This window comes from Ciconia boyciana, chromosome 2 (genome assembly GCF_034638445.1).
Source record: "Ciconia boyciana chromosome 2, ASM3463844v1, whole genome shotgun sequence".
In the NCBI taxonomy this organism is placed as follows: Eukaryota; Metazoa; Chordata; class Aves; order Ciconiiformes; family Ciconiidae; genus Ciconia; species Ciconia boyciana.
Window position 1 is genome coordinate 70,376,193 of NC_132935.1, and position 19,221 is coordinate 70,395,413.

Consider the following 19,221-nt stretch of genomic DNA (forward strand, 5'->3'; position numbering starts at 1 on the left):
CAGATGCTAAAAGAAATGGTAGGTCCGCACAGCTGTTATGCTCACTGAGTGTGAGATCCTGACCGTAACTGTCCCCTGTGTGGATGGCACAGATATGGGAGATAAAATTAGAGCACGGTGTAGTGGAACTGCAGAAGGTTGCAACGGGCACTGAATAGAAACACAGACCTCAAATATGGAGGAAGAAGGTAAGGACCAACATGGATTTTTTTTCTTATTCAGAAGCGTCATCATTCCAATTCTGGTACTCAATACATACACTGATGTTTCGCATCCTCCTTAACATGTCACAGACAGCTAGATTTGGCTACAATTCAATTGTTTAGCACCACCTAATTATCCATAAGGTCTGAATTTTTAATCTGTGTATTTGTTACAGGGCTTCTACTTCAGCAGTTCCCCTCAGACATTTCTCCCATGGGCTTTTAAGGCACGTCTGTGCCATTACACAGCTGAGAGAAGGAACACATATCCTACTCCTGCTATTTTATCTTTTTTTTTATTTCCTGTGTGGAAGGAGATCAATAAAAGATCATACTTTGTACCTACTTTCTAAATTCTAAATCTTTCTTATTTCCTGTTTCTAGACTTCATGAAGCTTCATGAAGCTGAAACACCTTCATGAAGCTGAAACTGCTTTAATGTGTGCTTTTACATTTGCTTCTGTAATGATGAGGCTGTTTTGCTTTGTGATTATACATGCTTTTATGTCATTATGAATCCTGAGATGAATTTTCTCCTTTTTTTTTTTTTGGTACTTAATTATTCCCTTGTAGTTCTATTAACATGGTAAAATGTATTTTGATTGGAAAATGCAATTGCAATTATTGGTCAATATCATTAAGTTTCTCCCTTTCCTCTGTTCCTTTGGGGCCGTTCTGTAAGAACTGTCTCCTTTTCCCAGCAACCTGAAAATTATGTTTCCTAAAGTTTAAGGTCTTTTTATACCAATATCTCTTCCTTTTCTTTGTAAGTAATTTTAGCGGTAGTCTGAAGGAGAAAGAGCATGTACTCCGTGGAGTGCACAGATACTATGGAAAGAGGCAGATTGCATGATTCTACTGGATACCATCTCAGTAGTAGAGGGAATAATCTCTAGGTAAGGTATTAGGTTGCTGTTAATGTAACCATGAAGGCAGAGGGTGGTAACAGGATAATCCTAGTAGATATACTCAAGTGCTTAAACCAGTTTTATGGTATCCTCCACATGATAATGTAAGCGAAAGGGGTCAGATAAGGAACATACTTTTAACCATTTGTATATTAGTGAGAGGAGCCTAGATAATAAAAATAACAGCTGGAGATGCTCTTGCCTGAGAGGGAATATTCTGCATTTGGTACTGGAAATATGATAAGATGGATGTTATGACTAAAATAGCCTTTCATACTTCCAGCTTCTTCCATAACAATAAAATGGGGAAAAAAGGCACGGACAGGGACTTCACATCAAAGACACTGTTGGTTGTTTCTGATAGCTCAGAACAGGAGGCAAATGTTATGGATGAAACATCTACATAGCAAAAAAAAAAAAAACACTACTGGCCTGTTTGTAGAATCCACAATAGAAAACCTACTCACAGTAGATAACAGCCTGTACTGTTCCTTAACATCTGCCCATAATGTGTAACAAAGCTAAAAATTTTAATAGGGGTGACTTCATCCCGGAAGATGCTTGCTCATCATCTCATGCATCACAAAATTTCCCAGAATTTCTAAAAATAATAAATGGTAATATCTTTATGCAGAAACTCCTGAACTCAAAAAAGATAACTCAGTTTTTGATCTTATTTAAGGGAACCAAGAGTTAATTGCTACCATAAAGTAAATGGTTTCCTAGATATAGACATCATGATCTGATTGCATTTACCTTGTGCAGACAGATCACGAAACCATGTACATATATATATATATATATATATGAACTTTGTGTAGGCTATTTTTTGTTATATTGTACAACAAAACAGTCATTGTTATATCACATATTTAAAATGGTAAGTATTGGCAAAATATGCGAACTGTCAAAAAATAAAATCCTGGATACCCACAAGCATAGTTCACAAGTAAAACAAATTATACTGAGCAAGAATCTATCCTAGTTAAAATGAGATTGAAAACAAAATAGAATATAAAATATTAATACAAAACGTGAGTAAATAACAAAGTATTATAAGCTATAAGTTGAAATATACTCAGCCTGAAGAAAGGACTATATGTCCAAAAGCTTGTCTGTTTTTTCCAGTTACATCTGTTAATTTAGTAAAAACGTCCCCTCTCCCTGCAAAATTTGCACTAAATATATCCTCAAATAACCATGGATACAACAATACGTAATAACAAAAGGAATTTAAGTGTAGAGGACCAAGAAAAACCCTAGGTTATATATACTTATTCTAGGTTGCAAACTGTAGCTAGGTATGTATGTTCCATAGATATTTTTGGGGTTGTCATTTTAACAAAACACTATACCAATCACATTCACTTAAGTGCCAAGGACTGAGAGTTTATCACCTTCAAAGGATGGCACATGAGGAAATATATGCTAAAATGGTATAGTTTCAGTTTAACATATCTTATGAAAATACTTTACATGCAAAAGCCTTATAGAAACTAATCACAGACTTTTGAACAACCACTATCATGTTTTTGTAAATATATGAAAAATGGGGAATTTTCAAGGTATTGAAAAATTTCCTGTACCAATACAGTTCTGATAGAAGGTTCACCCAACTTGGTTTAACTAAAAGATTTTAAATTTAGGATTCTATTTTCAGATAAGCTTGGATGAAAGAATTGTTGCCAAACAACCATTTTTGTCAAGATTACAAGTTTAATCAATGTGTGCTACCATAATATACCTGGATTTCTCCAGAGCACAGGACACTTCAAAATTGACAGAGACTACACAGATCAGGTTAAAACTAGCTCACTAAAAGACCTCAGACTAGGTAGTCCTGTTTCTAAGGAAGTCTTTTAGGGATTTCTTTTTATCCATATTATTTTACACATATGCCAGTCATCTAAAGATGGTACAAAAAACTTTGTTAGTAAGTTTTGCAGATAACACAAAGGTTAGTGAGGTAGGTAATGAAGAGAATCATCAAGAATGATCCAAATAATCTGCTTAAAATGCCACGCCCCCCCAAAAAATGCATTTAATAAGAGGAATATATTACCAAGTAATATACCTGGGAACAAAGAATGAAAATTGTGCCTACGGGCTGAGAGGTTCTGCTTTAGAAAACTGTGGCAAAAGGATCAGTTTAAAGATACTGGGGGTTAACCACCTCATCTCCCGCTGCAAGTCTATGGCAACAAATAAAGAAGACTTGGTGTGATCTACAGACGTCTAAACCAGGAAAAATCAAGTGGAAGCAGAGAGGTGGTCTTGCCTCCATACACTGCCTTAACTGTCAAATCCCAGCTGTGGGGCTAGTTAAACAAGACTCTAAGCCAAAAAGCTGGACTGCCAGGTCCCTCCACACAGACTGTGGGTAGAGACGGGCTGTGCCAGGTGTCACACAGAAGAAGCTGGGTTCCACTGGTGTGGGTTGTCCCATACGAGCCTCTGACCAGGCAGTGATTTAATGGGGTTTTGCTTTCCTCGTAACAATAGAGCTTTGGTGGAGAAATCCCCCCCCAGCCAGTGATCCATAGTCTTCATCTCTCCTGTGGCACACAGCTTAGCATCCCTAAAAACTGAAAGGTTTGAATCTAAATAGTTTGCTTGGTAGAGGCACCTGAGCCACTCTGGCAGTGACAGTTTGGGTACTGGAGACAGCACAGCTGCAGCCGGGAGCCGCCGCGCCTGGACTACGTTAGTTGTACTGCTTTCAGCACTGCTCCCAGTCTAATGCAGCTTTATTGCTTCCTGTAGCTGAGCTAATTTGTTCAGAGGTAGCGTGGGTATCTCTGTACGGCACTGCACTGTGTCATGTGCATATACCTTTTATGGCCTGTAATGCACGGGATGTCAGGCTAAGATGATCTAATAATCCTTTCTGGCCTTAAACCACATGAAACCATCATCAGTCAGTTCCATTAATCTTCCATGAAGGAAAATAAGACACCTGAACATAGCAAGACAGTGAGACACAGCAGTAAAAATGTTGAAAATGTTTCTCAACTTCACCCTGCTCTCTCTCTAATTCTGCCATAAATTACCAGCCCAAGTCACGCGTTAGATTTGGGCTTGCTACCTAGGCAGTAGCAATTAGCACAGTTTTGGGGGAGGATGAGGAAGAGACCGTTGTACCTAAAGAAGTCCAGTATGGTTATCAAAGCCCCTGCATGGTAGCACAAGGATTTTTAGGCAGCACATAGGCCCACTATGTTAGGTACTGTTGGCCATGCAGCCCTTGCTGTTTTCATGAGAGAGAAACAAACAATCTTGGATCTACTCCCTCTGTTTTCATGTGTCTCATGTAAAATGCAATGAGCAAGTTGCAATCTGGAAATGGGTAAAAGCTTTGGATCAAAAAATCCAATGGATCTCGGCCAGTTTGTGCAGAAGTTACCAGAACACGGTCTCATTGCTCCATACACAGAGAACAAACAGCTGGAGGGCCTAAGCATCCACGTGATGGGGGTTTGAGAGAACCAAGTCTGGGAGATGTGCTGATTTTCTCTTCTGGCATGCGAATAGGTTTATTTTGGACAGCATCTGTTTTATTTTTTTGTTCTCCGTTGTATGTCATGTTCCTTTAAAAAGGGAGTGACTAGGTCAGATGGAGCCCCTGGAGGGAGCACAGATTCCTCCTTTCCCTGGAGAGCAGATGAGCATGCTTGAAGACTGGGTGGGAGGAGAAGCAGGATAGGAGGAGCTCCCGGGCTTCGGGGTGTAGCAGAGAGAGGAGAAGAGAATGGGAGCCCTAGTGAGAAGATGGGAGCCTGCTGTTCATGGAGAGGCTCATGAAAGGAGCGGAGAACATATGCACAGCCAGGCTCCCTTGGCGACAGGAAGAAAACTTCCTAGGGATCAGAGAGGACTTCGCAGAGCTTGCTGCAACACAGAAGGTCACTGAATTGACTGAAACCAAACCTGGAAGCAAGTACCCACCTAACACCACACAGGGGGACAGGGGTGAAGCTGCTTATAAGCTTTTTTTTTTTTTGTCCTCACAAGGAGATAAAATGTTTCTTTATTTCTGAAGTTAAACTTTCTCGTTTCTATTCCATACAAATTGTCTTGCTGAGTTTAAAAGACCCTTTGGTCTCTTCAGGGAGCTCGCAGTAAAGAAAAAGTCTAGATCATCACCAAAGCCCTGTCTGTCGTCTCACGAGGTGCGGAACTAGAAGTGACCCCCAGTTTTGCTCCCCAGCACTAGAGATACGTGAATGATGGAAATACTGTGAAGCAGTTAATTAGATTTCATCTGCAGCATAAAACTGCCTCCAAAAAGTGTATGAAAATTTGGGAAAAATATATTAGTTAATAACTCCTTAATCATTCTTCATTTAGTTTCAGTAGGTCAAACAGGGCAAAAAATGGATTTTGGTTCACCGGTAGTTCAGAAAAAAAAGAAAGGGTTTGTTTTGGATCAAATTGAAAATTATTTTATTTTTTTATAGTTTCATGAAACATTGCAAAAGTGATGCAACCCAAAATATTTTATGTGGGTTCAAACCTTTTAAAACTGTTTTTCTCCAAAAATTGAAAGGAAATTTCAAAATGGAATGTCATTTCAAATTAAATAATTGAAATGCTTCACTTACAAAAATGTCAAAAGGAAGCATTTGATTCTTTCAGAAGATTACAAGGTTCCTTTCAAAGTGAAGCACTCAACAAAATTAACACAATTTTGCAAAACCTTTTGGTATATCTCTGTCTCCGTCGCCGAAAAAAAAAAAACGGTTGAAAAATTTCACTCAGCTTCACAAACAAGCAAACATTAAGAGCTAAATAGCATGTAAGCACTGAACTTTTTCTGGCCATACAGACCAGAAGTGCCCCCGAAGAGCTAGTTTAGTCATAACCAGAATAGCCTACCAGAAACCCAGATCTGTTAAGAAGAAAAATTAAAAACAGATATGCCATGAATGTTTTTGTTGCTCTTTATTATTTTCCGCTTTCTTTTACATTCCTTCTCTGCTCCTTTTGCCCAGTCCTTCTTAGATGCCTGTGTACCAGACATTCCAGGACAGAACATCTTGTGATCTCCATACAAATCCTCCCCCAGAACAACTGTGGGTCAAAGTCTCTGCTAGCAGAAATTGTCTCCCTACTCATAAACTGAAATATGTTAGCTGGGAATCTCACCTGATAACTTCAGGTACGGTGATTTCAAAACCTTGCTTTACAGAGAGGCTCAACATATTCTGACAGGTTTTATTCCGCAGATTTTCATAGGCACGACAAAAGTTTCCTCTTTTGGGATTTGGAGAAGAAACAAAGCCAGTGCCAGCATCACTAGTGGATTTCAATTATTTAAGAAACTAAATTATTTTCAGGACAAGGTGAAGGACATGCAACACTCCCTTTGAACGCTAAGGACTGTCCTGAATAAGAAAAAGATCTGAGAGGTTAGGCAGAAAAGAAAAAATTGCGGCCTTTAGGACAAACTGAGCCTACAGAGTATTTTCACACATTCCCAGACCTCCCAGAAATCTACAAGCACATCAAACTGTGCTGGGAGAAGAGCGCCTTGAGCTAATGCTGACCTGAAGTGCTAAGCCATATGGCCTGCTGCTGCGCCATGCAGATGCCCCATCTCCAACTGTCAGCTGAGTCTATTAGTTTTAGTATCACACCTCAGGAACAAAGTTACTTTGCTTTTGAATCCACGCAGGCTCCCACAGTACCAGGTATGCACAATTCTAGGTCACGGGAAAACTACTGTGTAAATGAGTCGATGCAGGTTAGGTTTATGCTGTCCCTATTTAGTAATGCTGGATGAATGTGGACCACAGCAGGCACCAGGATGCTGGAAAATAAATCAGGTAGAATCAGTTTGATGTCCCTGAGATAAAAAGTATCTGCTCTGTTCCTCATCGACTGAGTCCTCTGGTGCTGATGATTTCATATGGGGGATTTCTGTTGTTTTCAGTGTTTCTTTTGAGGACAAATCTTCCTTTTGTTAAATCAATTTTATCTTTTTTTTTTTTAAATCTCAAAAACAGAATTCACTGGAAAGCTCTCTCGCTCTCTTTCCTTCTTTTCTTCTTTATGTCTTTCTTTCTCTTCTTCTTTCTTCTCCTTCTTTCTCCCTCTTTCTCTCCTTCTCTTTCTCGATTTGCTCTTTTGAAGGCTTTTTAACATTATAGGAATACCAAGTTTGGTCTTTGCCATTTTAATTTTTTCCTGGAGCAGCTCTGGGAAGTCTTGTGTTCTGGGTGTTCTGGCACTGTTGTATAAAGAATTGGGATCTTGAACAAAGACTTTCTTTGCCCAAAATTGTAATTAGTTGCTGAAGTTGCTAACAAAAGTAGAGGCAGATGAACAAAATTATTCTAGACATTAAAAAGCTTGTATGATGACAGATTGAAGAGATAGGGACTGTTTAGGGAAAAAAGTAGGTCATTTTAGTTCAGAAGAACAACCAGACTTATTAAAGCAATAAAAATTAGGTAAAAATAATATTAGCACAATTACTATGTCATTGTGTAAATCAGTGTTGCATCTTTATGTTAAATACTTTGCTCTGTTGGCTAAGGTACCATCACAAAAGTGAAGTGCGTTTTGAAAATTATTCTAAGTTTCTTAGCTCTTGCCACACTGAGGACAGCGAGACCTCGTGAGTGGATGGAGCTTTTGATAAGAAAGTCCACGTCTATTTGCTGAACCTAGCTAACTCATGAGATTTACAGGATGAATTTTGTCATCTTTTGCGAAAGTCAAAATAAATTATGTCTTCCAATCTTCTTGTATTCACTCTTTTGTTATCACACCCAACAATTAAAAGAATGTGAATAGCTTACAGAGGCACAGATTTCTTTTACAGAAGCCATGGTGATCTGTCTCCATCATATTATTTTCAGCTGGGTCTTTTATAATTCTGTTTTTAATTAGCATTTCAACCAACTTTCTTGGTGCTAAAGTAAGAATTCTCAGCCCTGAATTTCCCAGAATAACCTTTACAGTAAAACACTATTTGCAACAGAGCTGTTCTCTGAGAGAGCAGCTATTTAATTCTGATTTCTTCTACTTGCTTTTTGAACCCTTTTGACTAATATTTTATTTTTCAATTCTTGCTTTCAAAAGTCAGCATGCTATTTTTTTTTCTATTATTCCTCACCTCCCAGAGCTTAGTTAGCATCTACTTCCCCTGTAGTGCTACATGGAAGAAATTGGGTTTTACTGTAAACTGTCCCAAGAAGAGTCCATAGACAGGAGGGGATCACATATGGAGTAAAAGAGGATCAATGGAGAGGCTGAGAGAGAGCTCAGCAATTGAGTTACAGCATGGAAATGTAACAGTACGGTAGAGCAGGTGTCTTACATTTCCAGTAGGCAATGGATAGGTTTTAAGTACCTGGTTTATGGTTCAGCTCTACTAGTCACGGACATGTAGGACTCTCAGTGCTTCAGCAGCCTAGCTGAGTGCAGCAGGACGTATGATCTGACCAAAGCCGTTTTTTAAAAATGAACAAAAACTGAGCACAGTCTGGCCATGTTCCGGACAAATCAATTTTTGCCATCCATTTCCTCAAAAAAATAGCCGTTTCAGCACAGACAAAGACATAGGATCTGGTTTTTGTAGGCTTTCAGGCTCTGTGCTGTTTATAGTCGCAAGCCTAGCAACCAAATTCTTAATCAGAGTATTAGATAGTCAAACATTTCAGAAGAGTTTTCTTTTATCAAATACCAACTATGGCAGGGGTTCAGGCACTTACTAGCCCAAATCACACTGAGACCAATGAAGTATAGGCTTCTAGGTATGTCACTGTCTTTGAAAATATCTTTTAGGCCCAGAAATCTTCTTGAAGCAATGCCAAAATACTCCCTAAAATCAAGGCCAAGATGCTGGTGCAGCTTCTTCAGACAGATCTTAACCACAGGAATTTACCCCTCTGTGGTATATTGATTCTGACCTGTCATCAAACCAGCTTCCCCAGCCAGCTTATTCAAATGGCAGTTCTGTGATCTCCTATATATGTCTGTGGGTGGTATGCCCACCAGCCAAGTGTCCTATAAGCTACACAATGGTTGGGTCTACACACTGGAGGAAGTGCTCTCCACAGTGCATCCTACAGACTTGAACCCCTGGTCTTCCAGGCTGACTGGTGATCATCACAGTTTCCTTCATAGCCGCACAAGAAATTATTTTTCTCAAATGGAAATGAAGGGCGTGTGAGCTGAGACAGGTTTTGTCCCGACATGCTTACCTCAAATCCCCTGTGCTGACCCAGAGAGCACACACAGCCAATTCGTGAAGTGCACTCAATTTGTATATTGTTCTTGAGCTTTATCCCAAAAGTTAATGTGATGTTTACATTTTATATACAGCTCCTAGGATGAAACAGGGTGTGCTGTAATGCTTGAAACTAATTGTTGTCATATATATCTTATTTGATAGAACTTCTTTATATTATTCTACTGAAATCTAGAGTTATATATCACACAGAATAACATGTACAAAAGAAAAGCAATTTTTAATTGAGAAGCTCAATAAAAACATCATGTGTAAAAATACAGAATATTCAGGTATAGTAGCCAAAGTAACAATCTACCTTCTCTTGGTGTGGAAACCTTTGGTCCATCAGCTGAATTTCCTCTCGTGTTTTTGTTGACCCCCAGGCATGTTTTAAAGAACAAAGAAAATTCAAGTGAGCAGCTCAAAAGTACTCTAAAGAACTAATTTAAAAGAGCTTTGCTGTAAATATCAATAATGGCACACAACAAATGAATTAAAATAATGAAATGCAAATGCTGCATGAAGGAAATAATTCATGATACAGTTTTAATAAAAGTAGCGGAGAGAACAGTCTTATTGCTGATGCTTTCATGTGCTTTGAGATATGAAGAAACATAGTCAGTCCATGAAGAGCTCATTCTTGCCCAACCTCAGACACTAAAGTTCAAGGGTCTCATTTTGTTTGTTAAAACAGGGAGGAACACCACAGAATCCTTCCTTTATGATCTAGCCACTAGTATAAAGCTTCATTATTACAAATACGACAGGTGGATGTCTCTAATTTGCTCCCTGTCTCATGGCTCATTCTGCGTAGAGTTTCACCTCGTGTGTACAGTCTATGGTTGCCTATACCAGTCCAGTCCTGCTGTGCACTCGGTCCTGCCTCTTGGCTGGAGAAGCCAATTGCTTCCACAGCCCTTCAACTAGTAATATTTTCTTTGATTGTTCTGTGCTTGTCATCTTTTTTATGACCTAACCTATGCTGAAAGTCTTAACTTGAAAAACATAATTTATATTCCTAAACTTACTAACAGATCTGTAAAAGTCTGTTAGCATTACTACCTCCCCACTAGTATTCCTGTATATGTGTCCTATTTACTGTGTAGGTTAGGAGCAGTCCTTTTAGCTGTGCATTTGTGCTGCACCTGGTATTGCAGAGTCTTGATCTCCTACATAGTATTAAAGAGTAATCTTGAACATTGATGAAAGAATTATTTCCTTTTTTTTTTTTAACTTCACTGAGTTTTCCTATGAACAATATTGTGAGCCTGAAAACGAAGCAGCAATCATGGCCTACATGTTCCACTGACAAAATAGTAAGAGGTGACTTTAAGAAAAGTAAATCTGGTAGACAGCATGTGGCCAGCTGAAGTGAAAAAGGGAGGAAGCAAAAGAACAATAAAAGACTAGTCCCAAGTAAAAGTCACAGATTAGTTTCTAGTGTTAGTGGACCAACAATTTTTTTAAGCAAACTCTGTTAAACAAAAATCAATTAAAAGAGCTGAAAGAGACAATTCCATTAATCAGGTGAAAACAGAACAAACAATTAAAACAAAAAAAAGCATATTAAATGTACTGTTTCTTCTTTCAATTGCATATTTTAAACAAGCATATTTACAGGGGAAAGATTCCTTTATAACCCATATTTTTTACAAGGGTTAGAATTAATGTTTTATCCCTTCATACATGATTTTTAATCAAATTCATGGAAATATTTTTAGTGGATAGTGTTCACAAATTTGATAAGGTGCATAAATTCAACTGAAACACAAGAGGTGTTAGAAATTAAGTACCTGTCCTTGAAAAAAAAAAAAAAATTTATGTGCAAGTGCATATGTCGTATTAACTGTGTTTGTGCAAAACCAAAAACCTATTATACATTCTTAAAAGAGTGGTGCTGAACAATTTCTTAAATCAGTGTATTTACAGAATTAAGTTTTGCTAGTTTATAAAGAAACCTCATTAAACCTATAGTGAAGGATATCTTACGTGTCTGACTATTGACCTGAAGTTCAAACAACAAGAAGCAGCTCATAAAGTTCTTTTGGTGAGATTATTCCCTTCTGAAGGTCACAAAGGCAAGTCCACCATTGCCAGGTCATGGCACAGTACTGGCACATTACTGGCACACACTGGCACAGTATTACCTTCTAGAAAAATCTCAGCTAAGTGAAGGTGAGGGAGTAGCAGCAGGGGAGGAAAAGAGTGAGAGAAAGAGAGGAACTTTTGGTTTACTTTTGTTTTGAGAATAAAAAAAAAAAATAAAAGACCAGAACACTATAGAAATTTTGATGATCCCAGGACAGAATTATTTGAGACAAAATGTCATAGTGGAGGCTGCTGGTTAATCAGTTGTTTTTTCTTCCCATCCTTATCACTTCCTATCTTTCATGTACAAGGACTCTACCAAATTGGTCCCAGATGAAAAAGTCAGGCGGTGTATTTGCATGAGAAATAAAATTTAAACATTGTGTACCTCTGGTGTTTGAGATAATGACATCACATAATTCTCAACAACAGTTTCAAAAATCCATGTTCAAAAGTGCAGAGGAGTCATGACCTTCTAGGACTTCACTAATTAGCAATTGGGGAACATCCAAGAAAAGAAAAAAAGGATCATTTCACTACTTACCTTTTAGAGATGCATTAAAAGGTCATGTGTTTTAAGGCTGAGCTGCATAAAGCAGAATTCATTGTCTCTTGATGAGAACAAGGAGTTTTGTTCTTTTAAACTCCTGGAACCTACACTTTAAACATAAAATGTCATTCTGAAAACTGAAGAAAATCTGTTGATAAGTTTGTGTTGGCATTAGTTTAACGTAGATCTTTTAGAAGACCTCTGTGAAGCTTTTTTTTCCCCCAGATGTCTTACTACTAGCAAAACAATACAAGCTCTCCAAACCTTCCATAGAGTGAAGAGTCAGCCTATACACAGTATGTTAGCCACGACAGGATTCCACTCTTGTGCTGAGCATAGCCAAACACACAACAAAGTCAACAGTTCGTGTCATTCTTAAAACCATGTTGATATCAGAAGGAATCAAAGCACTACTCTTCTTTTCAGCTAGTTTCCATTCTGTGCTCCTACTGATAGAAATGAGTCAGTTGTATGCGAAGAAATGTGCACGTATTTAGACTTCTAATTGGCAAACTGGCGACCAGCCTTTCCCAGATGAAAGCATCTTAAAACCTGTATGGTTATAGGTTGAAAAGCTAGGGGCCAGATGGTCTGTCTGTCCTTCCTTTACATGATGTGAAGGAAGGCTGTAAACTTGGCTCAACTGGCAGTCTACTCGAGCATTGCTACAAAGCCACCAAAAGCAGTGAGACCATATGAGTAAACCTAGGTAGCATTTTTTAACAAGTTAGAAAGAGCGTTATGTGGTTTTTGCTCGTAACAATATTCAGAGTGATACTTGGGGGGTTTTTTGTTTACCATTTACATATGAAGGACTAGTATTAGGAAAAATCTTCCCTCCCAAACTCAGATTCTAACTTGGAGTAAAGCTTGAAGGTAAAGAATAAAGAAAAAACAAAACAAAAAAAATTGTAGGAATTCCTTAACTAAATGTAAGGAACACTGAAAGTTCAACATTGATTTAGAGGAAATATCAATTTAAAGGAAAATATGAAACTAAGAACTTCAATTACCCTTGACTGCCCATTAATGGAAAAAAATGCAAAATTATTATGAAGCTACCTGAATGTTTGTGAACTAGGCTGCATCCATTTTAATTTTTTTTTTTTTTAAATACCTCATGGTATCACTAAACACATGAATACTTTTCCTGAGTATGACTACAGTTTTTCTGTCTTTTTTCTGTCTACTTTTTGGAAATGTACCAGCAACCTCAAATTAATCTTTAACATACAACGGGGATAGCTGGTTGTTATGAGAAAGGAAACGACCTGGTTTTAAATGGGTCCAAAGAGGTCTCATCGTTCAGGAAGGTTATTTATTGGAGAATCAGGACTTTCTGGTTTGGCGGGGGGGGGTAGGCTTGATCTAGAAGTGTGTTTCTGGGTCTACAAATGAAGGATACACATACACATATACACACACACAGAGGTGAATGAATGTATGAATGAATGAGAGAAAAGCACAAAGCAGGTGAGCAGGTGCTCTCTAGTGTTAAAAGCGGTGATCAAACAGAAGATGGCAATTACAAGAAGGGGAAAGGATCTGGCGGAGTGGCTTCAAAATTGCCTGAAACAATTTTAACCCGACAGCAGATTTCCACACCACCAGCATAAGTATGAGGAAGAACCTGTAGGAGAACTCCATTTATACACATCTCCTCCGGTGAAGCACTCCCAGGAGCCTGCCTACCAGTGCTCCTTGGGCACCAAAGTGCCCCAACCTACTTGTTGACTATCCCCGTATTGGAAGAACCCAGTTTAACGTGAGCCCTTAAAATAAAGCAACCCCTCAGTTAAATCGTCCCGCTTTTCCTTTACTCTGTCCATCACCCACTTTGCAAGAGCACCAGGCGCTGAAGGGATTCAGCCTCCCACTAACTCTGAAGCAGCCTTTCCAAGACACGCTGGCCGAGAACAAAATCCAGAGGCAAAGACGTGGTATTGACTGCCTGGCTCCAGCGCAGCCGGAGATGGGGGATGGGGAGCGCTTCTTCCCCCGGCAGCATGCGGGCCGGGGGGCTGCTCGCCCCCGCCTGACCCCCGAGCCAGCCCTTCCCCTCCCGACGGCCCTGCCCGGGGCTGCGGAGGGCAGCCCTCCCTCCCCGCCGCCCACGGAGGGGGTTCGCCCCGGCGCAGCCCGATACGGGCTGCTCGGTGCCGCTCGCACCGACACCGACTCGAGGCGCTGCGAGAAGCGGCCGCGGCTCCGCGCAGGCGGCGGCCGAGCGCGCAGGCCGCTCCGCCCGGCTCCGCGGGGGAGCGCGGGGCGCTGCGCCGGGCGGCCGCGCGGGAGGCGCGGCGGGGGGCGGCGGCCGCTCCGGGGCCCTCGGAACGAGCGGCGGGACCTCCGTGCCTCTGCCTCCACCGCAGGGATGGCTCGGCGGCTCGTTCAAAAACCGGATACCCTGATTTAATTTCTTTTTTTTTCTTTTTTTCTCTTTCCCCCTTAAGAAGGAGGAACTATCCCACCTGTGGATCGTACACTTGTTCTCTCCCCGAGAAACACTGCCTGCCTTTCAGGTGAAAATAGCAGGCTCCAGGAAAGCTTTGGAGGTCTTTTATCTTATACTTACGGATACGTATTTGCTTATATTTCCCTAAGCAGAAAATGACTAAGACTCTTAATAACAGTGTGACATATGGGAAGCAACTTTTCTAAGCCTCAGATCTGCTTTTTAGAGATCCGCTTTAGTTTTCTTTTCTTTTTTTTAAACACTCCCCCCAATAATGTCCCAAAAGGGGGGAGCTAAATCCTCGTAAAGACGTGGCCCGTTATTAGTGCAAAATGTCGAAGCCACAGACGCCCCGGGGGGGGGGGGGAAAGGAAGAAAAAAAAAGAAGCTACAAACAAGGGGTACGTTTCATATGTGTCTATTTGTGCGCGTTTGCGTGTTATAGAGAGTCGTCTAGATTCTCAGCGCTGCCCTGGGCAGACCCTTCTTGCACACTATTCCGCTCTCACCGAACTGAAAGGGCGGCGGGGGGGGAGAATAAAAGCAGGATAAGGGGAAAAGAAGTGACCATAACTCATGCGAACAGTCCGCCTTTTAGTGCAGGTATGACGGGGCGACAGTTAGATAATATTGTTACTAAAAGTAATGACTGAAATACGAGAAGAAACCCCCGGGAAGGAGCTTGCATAAACAATTGCGCTGCCAGTGCTCGGGAGCGCTGGAGAACTCATTGCCACAGCGCCCCCTCCCACGCAGAGCTTGAACTGGCGATTTCATCCTGAAGATGGGGAAAGAAAAGTTCTTTCTTTCCCTTTCTCCCTAGCTGTTTTCCCCGGTCTTTGCTTTAACCCTGTAAGCAGATCTACGGCGGAGCGGCTCGCCCAGCTCACCCCGTCTCCCCTTGTTCGCAGAGGTCGCTCCTGCAAAGCACCTCGCTCAAGAAGAGCCTCGTGAACTGGGCTCCTTTTAGTAGGAAACTGGACAACTCCGCTTCACGCCATGCGTGTGTCATTTGTTATTTTTAAATACAATAGTCTATTATTTCACGTCGTTGTCTCCGGGAGGTGGTGGCGGTCCCCCATTTCATGAGAGAAAGGAGAAAGCATTCCCAGACCATTGTGTGGTTATGTCACAGGAAACTGGTTCTGCTGCGCACTGTGTTACATCTCCAAACCCCACCAAGTTCCACGTCGCTCTGCTTAAAAAGTTGCTGTGACCGGTGTCACGACAATTGCGCAATGGGCATCGTCCGGGCAGCAGGCGTGCGCGCCCGCTCGGGCCACGGGGAGCCCTCCTGGGGCGGGGAAACCTCTCCTTCATGCCAACGAGGTTTTTATGTTACTTATTGGTTTTTTCTTTCACCTGAGTAAAAGTGAAGGGAGCGGGGTCCCGAGCGAACGGCCAGCAGGCAGCCGCCCGAGCGCCGGGCAGAGGCGGGCAGGCAGCCGCTGCCCGCAGCCAGGGCTCCCGCAGCGGTGGCCGGAGTGCCATTCCCACAGACGTGGCTTTCAACTTCACTCGCCCGAAAACTTCAGCCTCTGTCACTAGTGCGAGGAGACGTAGCTAATAAATGACAAACCGCAAAACCTGTCTCCCAGGACGGCAATGAGCGATAGCTGAAGAGGGGCGGGGGGTGTCGGGGGGGGCTCTCGACCACCTTCTCAGCAGTGCTGGAGCAAACTGAATTAAAGAAGACAAGGCGAGAGCACCGCTTAAAATCTGGGAAGGTAATCGCTGAACTAATGAATAGATTATTCAAACAAAAACGCAGTGTGTAAAGTCTTAACGTCTCTGTGTAGGCATGTTAATTTGCCACAGATATTACCAATAAAAAGTGCATGTAATACTGTTCTACAGTTTAACAGCGCAAGTTAGACGGCTTTTTATTAGTAACGGGTAGTACTATGGGAAAATTAGATTTCGGCGGTGGAGCCAGGCAGATGAAAAACGTCTTCCCTGCGAAAGGCATTCAAATCAAACAGAGACAACTCCGAGAAGAAGTTAAATACAGCCACGTACACTGACCGATATTCAAAAACCTTATTGACACGGTTTTCTGGTTTGTTTATCGCAAAGACTTCGCCAGCTATATTTAAATGACCCCACTAGCTATTCGTTCTCCACACTGTGCAGAGTCAAATTAGTGGTGTACTTGTAATAAAATGCATACCGTCTCCTTGCAGTGGGTAAATCCATTCCTTTCTGAAGCCATACAAAAATTATGCAAATCAAATCAACGCAAGAACTTGTCTTTTGAAATGATAATATTTTACTCCATTAATCTCTGATTGCGAAATTAACCCCGTTTCTGTATATAAAACAATATTTTTGGGCTGCACAAATTAAAGCGTCAGAAATATAATCTGTTGCTCTTTGTGTTTGGGGGAAGGGGAATAATGTTCCTGATTTAAACATTCCTCCCACCGAAATCACAAAAATATATTTTCATAGAGGAAAGACATGCAGGTGGAGGCAAAAACAGCACCTACATTTTACACGGACGGGCACGTATACCTAGTGTGTATAACATACGTATATGCGTGTAGATATGTATGGAGATTTGTATCTCTCGTGTGTGTCTGTGCGTATCTACACACACTCTGAACTGAATTATATCAATTCTCCTGGGATCACGGTATTTATTTAAGTACTCTTCCCAGGTCACAACTGTAACACTCACTTAATAGCATTAATCCCTTGTTATAATGTAAACACAACGGCCATTGTATTCCCAATCTGTATTGTTCCACTAATTATTAAAGAGGAGGAACTAAAAGCAATCAATTCGTGTAGATAAATACTTCCTTACACCACTCCTGCTGGAAAAGAACAGACTTGGCTTCCCAAATAAAAATGCAGAGAGTATAGCACATTTTGCAAGGCATGCAGGTTGACTTAGAGAGATTCATGTATGACTTTATAATGTTATAATTAATTTTGCATTCTCAGCTCTCCAGCTGCTGCTCCGTTCAGAAGCAAAGCTCATATACTTAGAAATCGGTCTGCGGAACACAGGAATTGACTATTCAGATGTAATCGCATGATATCGATTATTCCATAGAAGTACTGAAATATGAATGTGGTTTATATAAAGCTCTTGTTTTTAGAGTTTCTATTTTTATTTAATATATGCGCATTAATCACCAAGCAGGGAAGCAAACGTCTTTTCTGTAATCTGTTGCACTGAGTTTACCAGTTGTTTATCACTCTCTTATCAGGAAGTCGGGAGTTAATGACAAGAAATACCTGTTGGTGTTACCCTCCTCCCCCTCACCTGCTTTTTTAAGGATTGCCTCTTCTACAGGCCAGCTGATAGATCTGGATAGGAATTAATCCAGTGTGTCTGGTGGCCAGATCTCTACCGCTGCGTGCAGGGGTAAACTGGTATGTGGGTTTCAAAGAAGAGGAGGAGAGGAAGGGAAATAAATAAAAAATCAGACAGAAAAAGAAAATGGAAAGCTCGGATTGCTTCAGACAGTCCACGCATCCCCATACTTGACCGTAGTTTCAATACGGCGTTTTCCCCGGTGTGGCCGCGAGGCTGTCGAAACGGCTTCTCCAAGTGTAGTTTTTTATTAGCTGCATGTTTAATTGATTAACAATAGGCTGCCCTGCTAACCCGCAATTCCTCAGCTGTTGCCATCTCCCCTCCTGTCGGTGGCGAGCCGATTCCCCGGAGTACCTCGTCAGATGCCTTTTCTCCATCCTCCCTAACCGAGATTACCTGAGGTATTCCATGAAGTCGGCCATAAACGTCAAGCGACTTCCTTTGGTTAAATACGGGATAAGTGCTCACTCACAGATGTTGGGAAAATAAAACACACGGTTTGATGAACATTTTTTTTCTTTTTTCTTTTTTTCCTGGTGAGCGCCTACTTTTTTTTCTCAGCTCGTCCCGGGCTGGTAAGCCGGCGCAGGTTGCGGGTGAAGGGCTTGCGGGAAGCGCGGTGGCTTCCAGCCCTGCAGCCCCGGCGGCCCCGTCCCTACCTGCCGGCCTCATCCTGCCCCGCCCGGGCGGCGGCGGCGGAGGCGTTGCGGGGCGCAGGTGCGGGCCAGGCGGCGCGGAGCGGCCTAGCGCTCGGCCACGGCTCGGTGGGGCGGGCAGGGCCCAACGCCGTGCCCCGGGGCTGGGGGGGGCTGGGGGAGTGCGGTTGGGGCGGCCCCGGTGCCGCCGCCGGGGGGGCGGACACGGGACCGCTGCAGGACGGCGCGCCGGCACCGCGCCTCGTCCCGGGAGGGAAAGGCCAGAGCCCGAGCGCGGGCAGTTCCCCGCCGGTTTCTGGAGGGTCCCTCTAGACTAATCATTAAAAAAATGCACGCGCACATATAGGTATTTATTTGTGTTTGCCCTGAGAGGAAAAGAGCGGTGCCTTCGCCTCGTCCTCCCGTATCCAGACCGGAGCAGAGCTGGCACTGGCTAGAAGCTGACGGTGGCCAGGGCCGAAGGGAGGGGGCAGAGGAAGAGATTACGTTATTTGGGAAATTAATGACACAGTGGTCGTATTCCAGGAGATTTATCTGAACTGCAAAAGGGGGGAAGGGGAGCGGTGAGGCAGCTAGCCCCCCGGAAGGAGTCACCCAGGCCTCTTCCCCACGCACCAGACCAGGAAGAATAGAAATGAAAGAAAGATGAGGATTTTTTTTTCCCCCTTCATGTGCAAACGCGCTCCATGACTAGATCTTGACTGTTTGTGGCAACTTATAAAACTATAAAGCTCTCGCTGCCAGGAACAGCACGATCCTGGATGTGCTGATTTGAGCAGTTGCTCTCCTTTCCT